The sequence below is a fragment of the Talpa occidentalis genome, unplaced genomic scaffold (assembly GCF_014898055.3).
Source record: "Talpa occidentalis isolate TD23 unplaced genomic scaffold, MPIMG_talOcc4v2.1 talOcc4.4, whole genome shotgun sequence".
Classification (NCBI taxonomy): domain Eukaryota; kingdom Metazoa; phylum Chordata; class Mammalia; order Eulipotyphla; family Talpidae; genus Talpa; species Talpa occidentalis.
The window spans coordinates 20,406,444-20,420,172 of NW_023604295.1; the positions used below are offsets into that span (position 1 = coordinate 20,406,444).

Below are 13,729 nucleotides of genomic sequence, written 5' to 3' on the forward strand. Positions count from 1 at the left end.
AGAGGAAGAACATCTCATGCTCAAAGGCAGAGGGCAAGTGGGAAGCAGAGCAAAGTTTAGGGTGGTGTGGGTCCCAAGGACGTTGACTCAGGGCTGAATCCAGAGGTTACAGAAACACATAGGCTCACATATTAACTATTATAGCATAAAAGCCTTGACCAGGTAACCCACATACCTAAGGCACAAACCCGCCAGTCAGAATGAGACCAGTAATAGATTATATTAAACACTAGCAACAATTGCAATAACCCAACCTCTTTGCTGGTTGTACTGTTAACAACTCACCTTCAGGCATAACTTTGTAATATGTTTGCAGATCCAAAAAATACTTACACATATTTATGTGATAATCACATTTTAAAAATAGGGGGATATGCAGAAAGTTGTTTACTGACAAAGATAAATGTAAACATCCGTGTTTAGGTTTAGACACATCGACAAGTATAGGATGGGGCTGCCTGGATAGTTGTTTTGTGAGAAAGCCCTGGGAATGAGCCAATGTCACTCTGGGTTCCTTGGAAGGAGTCGGGCAGATGGTAGGGATACACAGGGCAGTCAGAGAGCTGGGTCTGAATCCTGCTCTCCCTTGCACAGCCAACGGTAAGTGATCAAATTTCAGCTTGGACTTCTCATCAATAGAATGAAAATATCTTATTTCCTTGCGTCTAAGTCACACTAAAACTCTCCCTGCACCCTTTCACAATGTACTTGATTTCCCTGATTTCTTGATTCTATTAAGTTCTGGCCCTCATCCTCCAATACACATTTTAAACTTTCTGAAATTGGTACGACGATTGCATTTTATGTCTACACTTAATGTGATGGTACTTTCCTTCTCTAGTTTTCCCTGAAAACCTGGAATTTAATTGACAGTTTATCTTGCTATGAAGAGTATTTTAGAATCAAGGGAATGCAATAGTAACGCCAATCTCAGTATTACTGTGAGCACTAAATTAAGTAACATAAGTCACTTTGGCACAATGCCCTGAAAAGATCAACTGTCCCACAGAAAGCCATGTGCAATATTCTTATTTGTTAGGGTCTGAGGCAACCTTAGGTACCTTACCAGAAGAGCAGCATCCCGGGAAAATAGTTGATAATCCTAACCCATTAGTCAGTTTATATTTGTAGCACTATGTTCTGTCTGAGGGCCATAGAACGACAAGGGCAAGCCATGGGCAGTCAGAGTAAAGAGACCAAGTTGGGAGAAAAACCTGAAAATAAGATATTATGAGAAATGGTGGAAAGAACCTGGCATTTTCAGGCTGAACAAAAATGAGAAGCTGTTAAAATAGGTGGGTATAAGTAGATGTTTCCTCTGTGGTTCTCGGGATAGAACTGAAAACACAGGGATGGATATACTAGAGCAACCCTTATCACTCTAGCAAAAAAGTAGAATTTTCCAGCACTTGGAGCTCTCTAGGAAATGGAAGAGTCCAAGGAAATGGGGAATTCCTAAGAGAGGCACTGCATCAGCACACCACAGAAATGCCTCTGTGGTTTCAGAGACTGCCCCTTCATCCTATTCAGCTCTAGAATTGCAACCCTGCTCTTCTTCCACCAAACCTAAGCAGACTTCTGAGATGACTCCACTAGCATGGGCTTCTCTGTTCAGGAAAAAGTGAGCACAAAACCATGAAAATGGGCGAAGAAGATAGATACACTAGGGTACCTGGTATTGTAACAACTCACATGGGAGGCAAAAACTCAATTTGGATGAAGAAAACTGGTAAATTCAAGCTCAGGTGGCAAAAGACAATACCTCTAATGGTCCACATAGTGGAGAAGAATGAAGTTGAACCTCAGCACAGGCACTTTACAAGTTCTGAGTCTCTCAGCTAACACCACAGAGCCTGGCCTGTTTTGTGTAGAATGTTCCCGTTGGATGGGAGTGAATTTAGTTAAGATATGGACCAGTTTAATGAATGATAACAAACTCTGGATGAAATCCATATTCTTTTTTTAAAAATATTTTATTTTATATAATTCTTACATCATTTTTCATCTTTGTACAATATATGAATTTTCATTTTGGTTATATTCCCCATACAATTGCACGCCCATCCCCTTATTTTGACTCTAGTTCTTCCTCTCTCAGCCCCTCCTTAACCCCCCCGCCCCCCATAGTGTGTCTCCGGTTTACAGGCCTGTATCAATCTGCCCAACCTTGGATAGTTGCACAACAACTGGCATTTAAGCTTACTATAAACTTTGTGATTCAACCACACTGTCAATGTTAGTCATTTTATCTAAATGTCTCTGAGCAAAGGTAGTGAGTATTAATCTTACACATCAGCACCTTATCACATCAAGAAATATGTGGATACTGTTAACAAGTGAAAACCAATGGCATGAGAACTGACAAAGACCTTCACAATCTTTTTCTCCTGGTGCCACTACTTTTAATCTAAGAGAAGTCAAAGGTTATGCCTTTTTGGTTATCTGCCTCAGTCTTCAATCAATCAAGGTTTACCTATACATCTTTTGTACAGAGACAGTCCTATAAATTGATACCTCTGTAAAAACAGATATAGTTAGAAATCCATACAAAATAAGATCAAAATTCACTCTTCTACTATAGTGAGGAGCTGACACATGCAAAGTGCTGGAATAGGAGTTAGGAGTGCTCTCCTAACGCAACAGCTCTCCTTCAGGTGCTCACAATCAAGGGGAGGTAACTGGCTTTCTGTAGCTAATTCCCATAGTGTGAACAATATAGTGGACTCCAAAGGAACAAGTGCTCATTCTGGAGACTGGGCAGGTTACTGCTGGAAAGGTACCTTGGGAAGTAATCTTGAAGATCACATAGGAGTTTACTGAGCACACCAAAAGGAAAGCACAGTCTAGGGGAAAGACACAGCTACAGTGTGCTGGACTATGTAATCTAGAAAACAAAAAAAAGTAACCTTGTATACTTGAGCAAGAAAGCAAGGCAGGCTGGGGCCCATGATGTTTTCAGGTATCTGGGAGACTGAGTAAGTGTTTACTGCTCCATGCAGAGGATACTGTGAAAATCAGGAACAGGAGGGTACTTACATGATTGTACACTTCAGTTTAATATGCATAAGAGCATTAAAAAAAAAAAAAACAGATTTACTAACTGTAGGGTATTGAAGTGAATCCGGCTTTTTTATGCCGTCCCAGCACTGGCCTTATGGCTACCAACTGTGGTCTTGCACCCCTAGATTTCGTGGATGCCCAGGGCCAAGAGTCGAGGTGAGGGCTACATGCACCTGTGATTATGGGCATCTGGGCCAGAGAAACATGAATATGTAAGTGTGGGCACCTATACCAAGAGGGGAAGGACAAAAGGGTGGCATCACACTGAAGGGAGACTACAAGACAACATAAGACTGAGAGGGAGAAGCCAGAAAGAGGAGAGAGAAAGAGAGAGAGAGAGAGAGAGAGAGAGAGAGAGAGAGAGAGAGAGAGAGAGAGAGAGAGAGAGAGAGGGAGACATGGAGAGGGAGAGGGAGAGAGATTGATTCTTTTTTTTAATCATTTTTTACATTTTTTAGACAATATTTGCTTCCCCTCACCCCCTCAGATTGAGTCCCCATAGAATTCCCTTCCCCAAGGCACCCATACACCCATGATTGATTGATTGATTCTTGAGGGCTGGGAGGCTACCTGCCTCCTCCAGGGACTTTAAACTCTCTTTATGTGTTTGCCTGAGTTGACAGTGAATCTGCCCACCCTGTGCATGCTTGCACTAGACTAACAAAGAATCTTGTTGCCATGAGTAGGCAAGTTTGCATCATAATTATATAGTTTTGGAGTCAGTTTGAGTCCTAATTCTAGTTTAGCTCATGGTAAGTGCTTAATAAATAGTGGCAGTACTTCTTATGAAATGAGAATTGGCCTTTACACTGAGTTCCAAAAACACACCGAGTTGTCATCTGTGGCAATGTCTCCTACTTGGTGTATGAGGTAGACTGGAGCCCATTAGAGATCCTTCCCAGCCTGGGTTCTCATATGATTTCACTGCCCATTTCTGATCTGGCATTAATCCCTCAAGCTACTAACAAAATCACTAAATGTTTGTTGTCTAAATATTAGCTATCATTACTATTGCCATTATATTTTTCTCTGATGCTACCTTTCTATTAACTTTATCATCTCTGGTTTGTTTTATTCCCAGAAATGTGTGTGTAAGCATGTATATTTTTAATGTTCTGCAAATATTCTTGAAAGCCAACTCAAATTCTTAGTAGAGCATGAAATTATAAAGAGTGAAACAAAATAATCCTACATTCTATTATAAATGGTACTAATAACAATAGGTAACATTCACTTAACACTGCATCAGGCATTGTGGTAAGAAGGAATATATATACATATATTTTATATATATGAAATATGTTTCATTTTATTCTTCACAAGAACCTATAAGTACAAAGCCTCAGCCAATAAGCAATGATCTAAACCAAGAACCTTGCAGAGTCTACAACAATTTCATATTAATGGGATCTCATATACTCTCATGTGTTCTTGTAATTTGAATATTAAATATGTATCATTTGAATCATGAATATAGGAACTACAGAAAACAAAATAAGTCACTTAGTCTAATAAACAGGTGACAATAGTGAGTTCACTTGGCCTCAATCTCACATTTTAGGATACTATAGAAAGGACAGGGCCTACATAGTAATCAAGTCATGTGAGCCTATGTGGTATTTGAGCATCCAATTAAAATTCCCAGCTTTCTCACCTATTTGAATGATTCCATTCGTGTGAAATGTTCAGAATGAGCAAATCAAGAGGGGCAGAAGGTAGAATAAAATCTGTCTAGGGCTGGAAAGAGGGAAAGAAAGGGAAGGAAGAGTGGGTATAGGTTTCTTTTTGGGGTGATGATAGTGGTAAAATCAGATTATGTAATATGTAAATATACTAAAAACCATTGAATTGCACACTTTAAGTGTGTTAACTTTATGACATGCAAATTGTTTATCAATAAAGGTGTTTAAAAATAATTCCCAGGGCTCAGTATCAAGTGTTCTCTAGCCACTCCATGTGGCTGCTGCCTTCCAGAACAAACATGGAAACCAGATGCACATTAAGTAAGCCTGTACCCAAGAACAAAATGTTCAAACAACAATGAAGAGAAGAAGAATCATGCCTGTGAATTTGGTAAATTTTCCTTGGAAGCGGTAATCAGTCTTTGGCTTTTTTTCTCAAATGTTGTTAGGTTAAGTGCTGAATAATATTAGATTTTTCTTTTTACCAGGAAAACAGAAATATTTCATTCATCATGACTAAATTGTGTTTAAATGAATAGGATGCAATATCAGAAATAACAGCAATGGGGATTCAAGACACTTTAAAAGACCCCAAAACTCTCATTGAGTCTGTTAAGATTTGTAGTTTTTAGAAACTCAATCATTTGGGAGGGAGGGGAGAGTGTTCAGTGACTTCATCTGTAAAACAAGGAGGGGAAAGAATGAATTCCACTATTCCATATTCTCTTCCATCTTCATTATTCCAATAGAATTATCTCTTCTAAGGATGGTCTCCGTGTGTCAGCCTGTTTGTTTCATAACATCATCCATTGCTCTTAGACCCAGCAGGCATTATCAAGACATCTGGACACAATGGAATCCATGAATGTGTCTTTCTTTAACTGATGCTTGGAGAATTTAAATTAGCTTCCTCCTACATCCCTTATTAAATAAACTATCTGCCTAATAATTTTGTTAGTTATAATAATTCACTAAAGATTTAAATGGCGTGATTCATAAAAATCAAGACAGTCTTCTAAAATAATGCATAAAGGCAGCAAAATAATTATTCTTCAAAGTAAAAGTCCTTTATAAAACTCTAACTTGTCACTCCTAAGCCATTTTTATTTTTTATTATAAAATAATAAGTTCTTATTAAGGGAAACCTTACCAAACCAACCTTTACAAAGTAGTTGAGGAAATGAAAGTCATTCTTAGAAGATGTGGTATATATACTCAATGGAATACTATTCAGCAATCAAAAAAAGATAAAACTCATGCCATTCACTCTGGTGAATCTCTCACCACCCCCCGCGCTTCTGACTGTACCCAGTGCTTGTATAAATAAATTAATTAATTTTAAAAATGTCTCAAAATTAGCTTAAATAGTTAGGAGACAGTGGGTTTATTCTACATGTGGACTGGTCACCACTGCTCTCCCTAACTAGTCACGGGCCACCTCTATATCTACCTTTGCTTACCAGAGTCTTGCCACTGGTCCCCAGCAGAAAAGATGAGAAAACAGAGCATAAGCTCACCCCCACCAGGTAGAAACAGGACACAATGGACATGACAGTGAGTTAACAGAAGCATCTTTGCGTGAAAAGCAGCACAGATGTCGATATTTACAGAGTTGCATCTTGTTCATAAAAAATAATGGAATTTTCCCACCACAAACCTCTTCTCAGCACTATACTATTATTCCAACCAGCTGTCATGACTTGGGGCAAATTCTGTAACCTTCCCAGGACAGCTTCCTCAACTGTAAAATGGTTATAGTAGATAAGAGTTGTAGTGAGGCCTGTATAATAGGAGGCTCAGAACAAGGTGCTCGGGGGATGTTTTCAAGTGTTGGTTATTATTATTGCTATTACCACCCCCTCTACTACTCCTGCCATGATGACTATTGCTGCCAATCCTAGAAATGGCTGAAGGTCAAGCTTAAATTGGGTTCTTCTGCACTTGGGAGACCCCCTAGTCAGATCTACTCTAACAGTAAAAATCTGTGCTCAGCATTGCAATCCCTCTGGGAGGTTAGTGTTTACTGTCATTATTCAAATAGTAAATTTCTGGGTTGGGTGGCAACACAATCTTCCCACTTTCTGCCCCCAATTTCTGATATGTAAATATAGGACCCACACACATCACACATTGGCACATTTCATGAACAGAAATGAGAGCAAGAATCCAGGGGGTGTGGTATGAAAAGGGCAGGTTCACAATGTTTGTTGTGGCTTCAAATGAATCTGATAAGGAAAGAAATTGCAACTCAAGAGCTATTGCCTCCCAAAACATGCACTGTGAAGATCGAGAGGTAGGGGCAGAATGACAGGTATCTGGGCTTGTAGGGTAAGGTAAAAGTATCAGGCTTTTCTGCCCTCGCCATTAGGGTAGATGACGGAACCCTGTGGTCCCGAATGCATGCCTGATGGCGGGCACCGGAGTAGGGTGTGGGCATGTGTAGATGGGATTCACCTGGGCTAAGACTGGGCTTCTAAGGGCATCGTCACGGGGATGCCAGCAGAGAGCAGAATCACGAGAAGAGCAGAGAAGCAGAGAGAACACCAGAGAATGCCAGAGAGCCCAGAAAGAGTGAAGACTTGCTGGGGGCTGGCCGGCCTCCCAGCCCCCACCAGCACCCCTGCCTGCCATGTACCTGGTAAATCCCAATAAAAGCCTGCAAAAGCCACCGAGGGCTCCAGGACTCCTCCTTTACCCGTCTGCTGGATTAGAAATCCTGCCCTGTGCCCCTTCCTGCCCCTGACAAGGTTGCAGAGGGAACTTGTCGATAGGCGAAAATTTATCAAAGTTGAGCAGTCAGAAAATAAGTCCAATATCAGGATTACTCCTGGTTCTCCATATCTTTCCTCAAAGTCCTTTTATTGCCATTCCATTTCCCCCATTTTTAGGGGAGTGGGCCAACTCATGTTGGTAACAGTTTGCCTAAGGATTTCTCTCAACTTGAAAACTCAAATTTATTTTAAAAGAAAACAGGATCACATGCTTCTGGATCATCAGCTGGATTCACAAGTCATCTGAGATTTGAGCATTCAAAGCACTTTGAACATCAACAAGAAAGTGTGTTGGATACAAATTAATCAGCTCAAAGCTTAACTTGAAATTACAAGACAGCAAATGAGAAAATTTCCCATTTTTACTTAATTTGAACTAAAAGATAGGGATGTAATAAAACTAAAACCAGTCTGGCAAGAAGAGAATGAGAATTGTAAAGCATGTTCTAAATCCAGAATCAATAATAAGATTTGCTTATTTTATCCCCAAATCACAGACATTGACACTTGACTGTACGGTCCTGTTTTTCTTCACATATTCAGAGGAAACTTATTTTAATGAATATCCTTTAAGGAAAACCTAAATTCTGGTTTTTAGGGAGTTTCCCCTCTTATTCTATACTTTGTCATCCTGCTAATTTGTTTCTATTCTGTGACATCTTGTTTTGCTTTCATCTCTAGATGAAAAAGCTGTGAGGCACTTGAGGACACAGATTTGAGGTCTAAACAGCTTTAAATGCACTTTATGTGAACTTTTTAAGACTTTTATCTATACCCATTAACTACAAACAAGCAATCAATGAGTAAAATGGCTTCACATTTTTCTATAAAATCCTCGGGTAGCTACAGTCAGGTTGACAAAAGTTTTCCTTTAAAATTTAAATAACATTTAATACTTAAAATGGCATAATAGCGGATATATTCAGTAATAGCATATTTTAAGCAGTCATTGCAACTTTTGCTTTTTTATTTGGAAAGCTAAAATGATATCGTGATTTTGCTATTAAAGAAGATAACTGTAGAGGCAGAGGCAATATCTACCCCTACAATCTACCCCTACATAATTGTGTCATGAGGTATAAAGCCCCAGCTTTTATCACGTCAGTCTATACACAGCTGGGAAGTATGAATTTTAATGTTTAGCATATTGACAGAAAGAATTTTTTTTAATTTAACTATTTCTTTCTCTCTTTGCCTTCATTTTTGTAACCTGAAAGAACACTGTATGATATAATGTATTTCCCAGTAGGAAATAAAAAGAGAAGACTAAGATGGCAAAATCAGAAGCATGTCGGCATACTTTAAAAAACTAATACATTACCTCATATACTCAACATAAAAGCAAGCATATTTCATGAAGTGTCACAAACTATAACAAATCATCAAAATGAACCTCCCTTGTAGAAAAGTTTCATGGAAACTGGTGTGCTTTGGTGACAAATTAACAACGATAAAGTTGCTCTCTGGATTCTTAAGTGAATGAAATTAAGGAAGATTTTTTTATAATTAATTTTATTGACTTAGTCTCATTGCATTACTACCCACAATGCTTTTATGTTTTCTAAGGCACTCTCCACTTTCACGGTCTTATTTACTCCTAAAATGATCTGGAATTTTGACGAATCATTTAAGAATTAAAACTGCAGCTCAGCAAGGGCTTCAGTTCAGCTTCATCCACCTGTAGCCCCTACCCACATCGGTGGTTATATAGGTGTTTTAAGAGGCATTCTAGACAAATGCCAGATGTTTCAAAAAGAACATTAAAGTGATATTCTGGTTCATTGTAACTCTAAAGAGTAGGCCCCAGGGAAAAATTTGCGTCAGGCAAGTATACACAGGGCCAGGGACACCACCAGCTACGCACAACACACTACTGCCTACTGTCCAAAAGAGATAAAATCAATTGCGAATAAAACTGATTCCTCCAATATGTAGTGGGCGGACACAAAAAAAGTAATTCTGAAGAAGGAATTGAAAATGCTTACAAACAAGTACAAATCTCTAGAATGCAACCCAAACGCACACATGTCATTTCCTCCCCGCTTCCACTTGCATTCAGAACTGTCAAGCAATGCATGTATTAAAAAGAGAATCAGACACACACACACACACACACACACCCCCGCCCCCAAACTTCTCCAGGATCCATGAACTCACATTCTTTTCTTAAAAACGCTGCAACAGCACAAATGCTAGCTGACTGCAGGGTAGCGCCCTGTGAAGACAGAAAACTAACCAATGCAGCAGAAAGTTCAAATCATTATTTACTAACCTGGTGCCCCTGGGAAAGTAGTTGCTTCATAGTGCTTTAAAGAGAGTCCTCGCTTTAAACTAATCTCCACAGCAGCTGAGGGTGAAGGGGGGGCAGGGCGGGGATTAACTATGTTGAGAATCTACAAGAACTGGGAAAGCAGTCTGTTCCCAAGTCCCTTTTTGGCCGGCTCCCTACTAGCAACTCTAGCAGAGTCAAACCCACAAAGCACCGCAGCCTATAAGCTCTTGGATTAAATTGTAAACCACACCCCATATGTTAAATAGGCACTGGGCTGCCTTGAGAAATAACACCTATCTACAGAATGAACGAAGACTTCAGGCTATTTTTGTGTTTGCTGCCCAAGAAAATGATAGCACACAAACTTAGAGAACTCTGCTCTTTCTCCCCCCTCAGACTGTATTAAATGACTCATTCATTTTAAACAAGAAGAATATAGTCTGGGCTCAATTAGGTTCATGAAAGGAGTTTTATATTGTTGTCAAAGCTGGGTGGTGGTGCAGGAACATACACAATTGCAATTTCATATTGCACAAGAGGGACACAGGATATTACTGTTTCTGAGAATCGAAGTCACTGACCATCATTAGTATCAGATTTTTTTTACACAGCATTAAATAAGCCTAAAACTTCATAAACACTAAAGTTCAAATGAAAACTGTATCAAAGGACATCTAACTTCTGATTCTGACTTGTGTCTGTAAACCTGAAAATCACAATTCAGTTTTACCATCTACATCTAGGTTATATTTATAAAATTAAAAAAGATTCAGTTGCCTTTCAAAATGACCACTCTCTGGTTTCAAAGTGAGAAATTTAAAGGCTGTATATATATATATATATTTATAAATAAATATATTATATTATTTATATATTATATATTATATTTAAATATATTTAATATATATTTTAAATATATATACACACTTTGTGTATATATATATATATACACTTTGTAAAATAAGAAACAAATTTATTTTTCACTCATAAGGCAATTAAATCTTAAAATTGAATCAATAATGTTTCACCTATGACTTAAGAAAGAATAAGAATGCATGCTCAGCTTTTTTCACAAGTTTTCATAGCATATACAACTTTTCCCTAGCCTTCAAACCCAAGAACAGTTTTAATTCTAATTGTTTCTATTTCTATTTTATTAAGACCTATTTAACACAATAGGTGAAGGTCACCTAATTTTACTATTAGTTTAGTTTTTTCCAACCGTAAAATCAGACCAGATATTCCAAGGGACACTCGATTCACCTGTTTAATAGATTCACATGTATTTCCAGTAAAATTCAAGTCACTCAAAACTTAAACATAAATCATTGACATAACTAGCTCAGCAAGAACAGACATGAACAGACCAGAGACTCCTTCTGATCTAACCTTTGCCCCAGCTCCCGTCCTCACCAACTCCCAGGCCAGGGTTCCAAAGTTCCTCCTGGAGTCACTTTAGAATGAAGGACTCAAGACAGATATTTTAGAGAAAACTTGAAGGCAGTGGCCATCTTCTAGGAAGGAGCCAGTACCCCACCTGGTGGCAAAACCAAGGAAAGACTGGAACAGTTTAACCCTCAGGAAAATATCACTTTGATGCTGGAAGAAAAACAAAAAGGAAGTGAAGAATGAGAGATAAGAGCACATCAGCGTTACATAAGATGTGTGCCAAGGGTCATTAAAAGTTTTGTTCCCACAGGAATAAGATATTTCCAGTAGACATGGAAATGTGCATGCAAAAAAGACCTGAATTACATTCAAAACCACCTCTTCAGTGTGGACCTGGTTTGCAAACATACATAATGTTTTGCATTTCCAAAGAAATATTCTGATGAACAATATCTATGTCTTCTTTGCCCAAAGAGCTACAAGAAAAATTTCTGAGTTCAACAAAACATAAAAAGTATGTATTAAATTCTTAACTAGATAACTACTTGTGGGATGATGTTAATTTATGTTAAAAGACTTTAACCCCCAAATTTTTTGTCTTTCTGTCAAAAATATTTCCTTTTGTCTCATATAAGTTATTTCTGCTAAGATCTATGTCCAATATCAACCACGGTGAAGTTAAATATTTGGTACCAAATAACACTACAGGATTTAATAAAACTTCAACAAAAATAAAAGAATGGTAGGATATGACCTTTGTAGGGTAAAGTAAAAGTATCAGGCTTTTCTGCCCTCCCGCCATTAGGATAGATGAGGGAACCCTGCGGTCCTGAATGCATGCCTGATGGCGGGCACCTGAAGTGGGCACACCTGGGCTGAGAGACTGAGTTTATAAGGGCGGTGTCACGGGGACGCCAGCAGAAGCCAAGAACGAACGGAAGCTGAGAGAAGAAGAAGAGAAGCAGAGAGAACGCCAGAGAGAGCCCAGATAGAGTGAGGATTTGCTGGGGGCTGGGAGGCCTGCCAGCCTCCCGGCCCCCCAGCACCCCTGCCTGCCATGTGCCTGGTAAATCTAAATGAAAGACCTGCAAAGGCCACAGAAGACTCCAGGACTCCTCCTTTACCCGGTCTGCTGGATCATAGAAAACCTGCTCAGTGTCCAGTCCTGTCCCTACAACCTTCAAGTAAAATTAAAATGAATTATTATGTATGTAAATTATATTATACAATTGTTAATATACGCCAAGCTTTCACTTGGAGTTCGGCATGGCTCTAAAGAGCTTTATAAGTATTAACTCATTTCAACCTCACCACTCCATTATTATACCAGTGTTGGAGGAGGTCACTGAGAGGACATGACCACTGATTGACCCCATAGCTGGGTTGGACAATCAGAGGCTTCTCACCCTCTCCCTGACCTTGAATTGTGCATTCTGGTTGCCTTCTCTATGCTAGAAATTGTCCCAAAGACAACATCTTGAGATGATATGTATTGTTGAGACTATGTGAACTGTAACATCACTAAACCCAGTTGAGGCCTCTAAAAACTTAAGATATGGAGGGTACAGCCTTGAGAGCTACTGTCTCAAGGCTCTCAAGACAAGTATTGTATATAAATCCCTTCTTATTAAAACTGCCACCTAGTAATCTGGGGTGTTCTCCGCCCTTCGAGTACTTGGCCAGGTTCAGATTTCACCCAGGAAGTTCCCAAGGTTGTAAACCCACAGCCAGCTTTACAGATGAGAAAATGAGGGCACCTCTAGTGTCAGCACCTTGCCAAGATCAGCTAGGGTACGACTGGGATTAGAACCCAAGCCCTTTGGCTCCAAGTCAATTTCTAACCACGTACTTCAGGAACTCTATCCTTCTCACTACATCCCCCTTGAGAAACCCTGCCAAACTCTGGCCACCTGCAAGGGACCGGGTGATGACTGACCAAGAACTGCAATGTGGATGGTGCTCCTGAAGAGAAGGAAAGGTTTTTAGGGAACCAGCCAGAGAATTGAGGCCTATATACAGCAGGTAAGGGAAGCTCAGGTGAAGCCACTCACTCAGCCAGTCAAGGGTAGACCGGGAGAGCAGCACCTGGAGGGAATTTGGTGAGGCGGCTGGGGCACTGACAGAAGAAAATGGTTCAAGGGAGGCCAGAGTACTGTGATATTACATCATGGAGACAAAGAGGCAATCGCATGAGAGATTTTAAACCGAAAAGTGATCAGAAAGTACATGTTGGAAAGATTAGTAAAGAGGAATTAGACCTTGTAGGAGTAGAAATTTAGATGACATTGCAGGGGGGAGGAAGGGCAGACCAGTACTTTAAAATGTTTAAGCAAATGCTTTCCCAAACTTTCTCAAAGAGGCTGGGGTGATAACCCCAGCAGCAGTAGTGCCCGCTGGCTCCCTTCCTCATACGTGCTGGGTTTGGGGCCTGACGCATGCAATGGTTGTTAATGCCATCCACATAGCTGGGCACAAGAGGATGCACAGGCTGGTGAGGATGCACAAGCTGGAAGGAGGGAAGTGAGCAATGACCAGACCAAGGGGAAAGCTTGTGG

General features: G+C 39.7%; 1 protein-coding gene across 4 annotated transcripts in view; it reads right to left on the reverse strand.

Annotated features, from left to right (window-relative positions):
• PLD1 (phospholipase D1) overlaps positions 1–13,729 on the reverse strand; it is a 215,795-nt gene that overhangs the window by 154,028 nt on the left and 48,038 nt on the right. The window contains exon 1 of one of the 4 annotated variants that reach the window (XM_037525107.2): positions 9,786–9,981. The exons of 2 other annotated variants lie outside the window; for them this stretch is intronic. The gene's annotated coding sequence lies outside the window, so the exon portion shown is untranslated. Of the gene's footprint in view, positions 1–9,785; positions 9,982–13,729 lie in introns of those variants that run through there. One more of the 4 variants, XM_037525108.2, reaches the window with a different exon arrangement.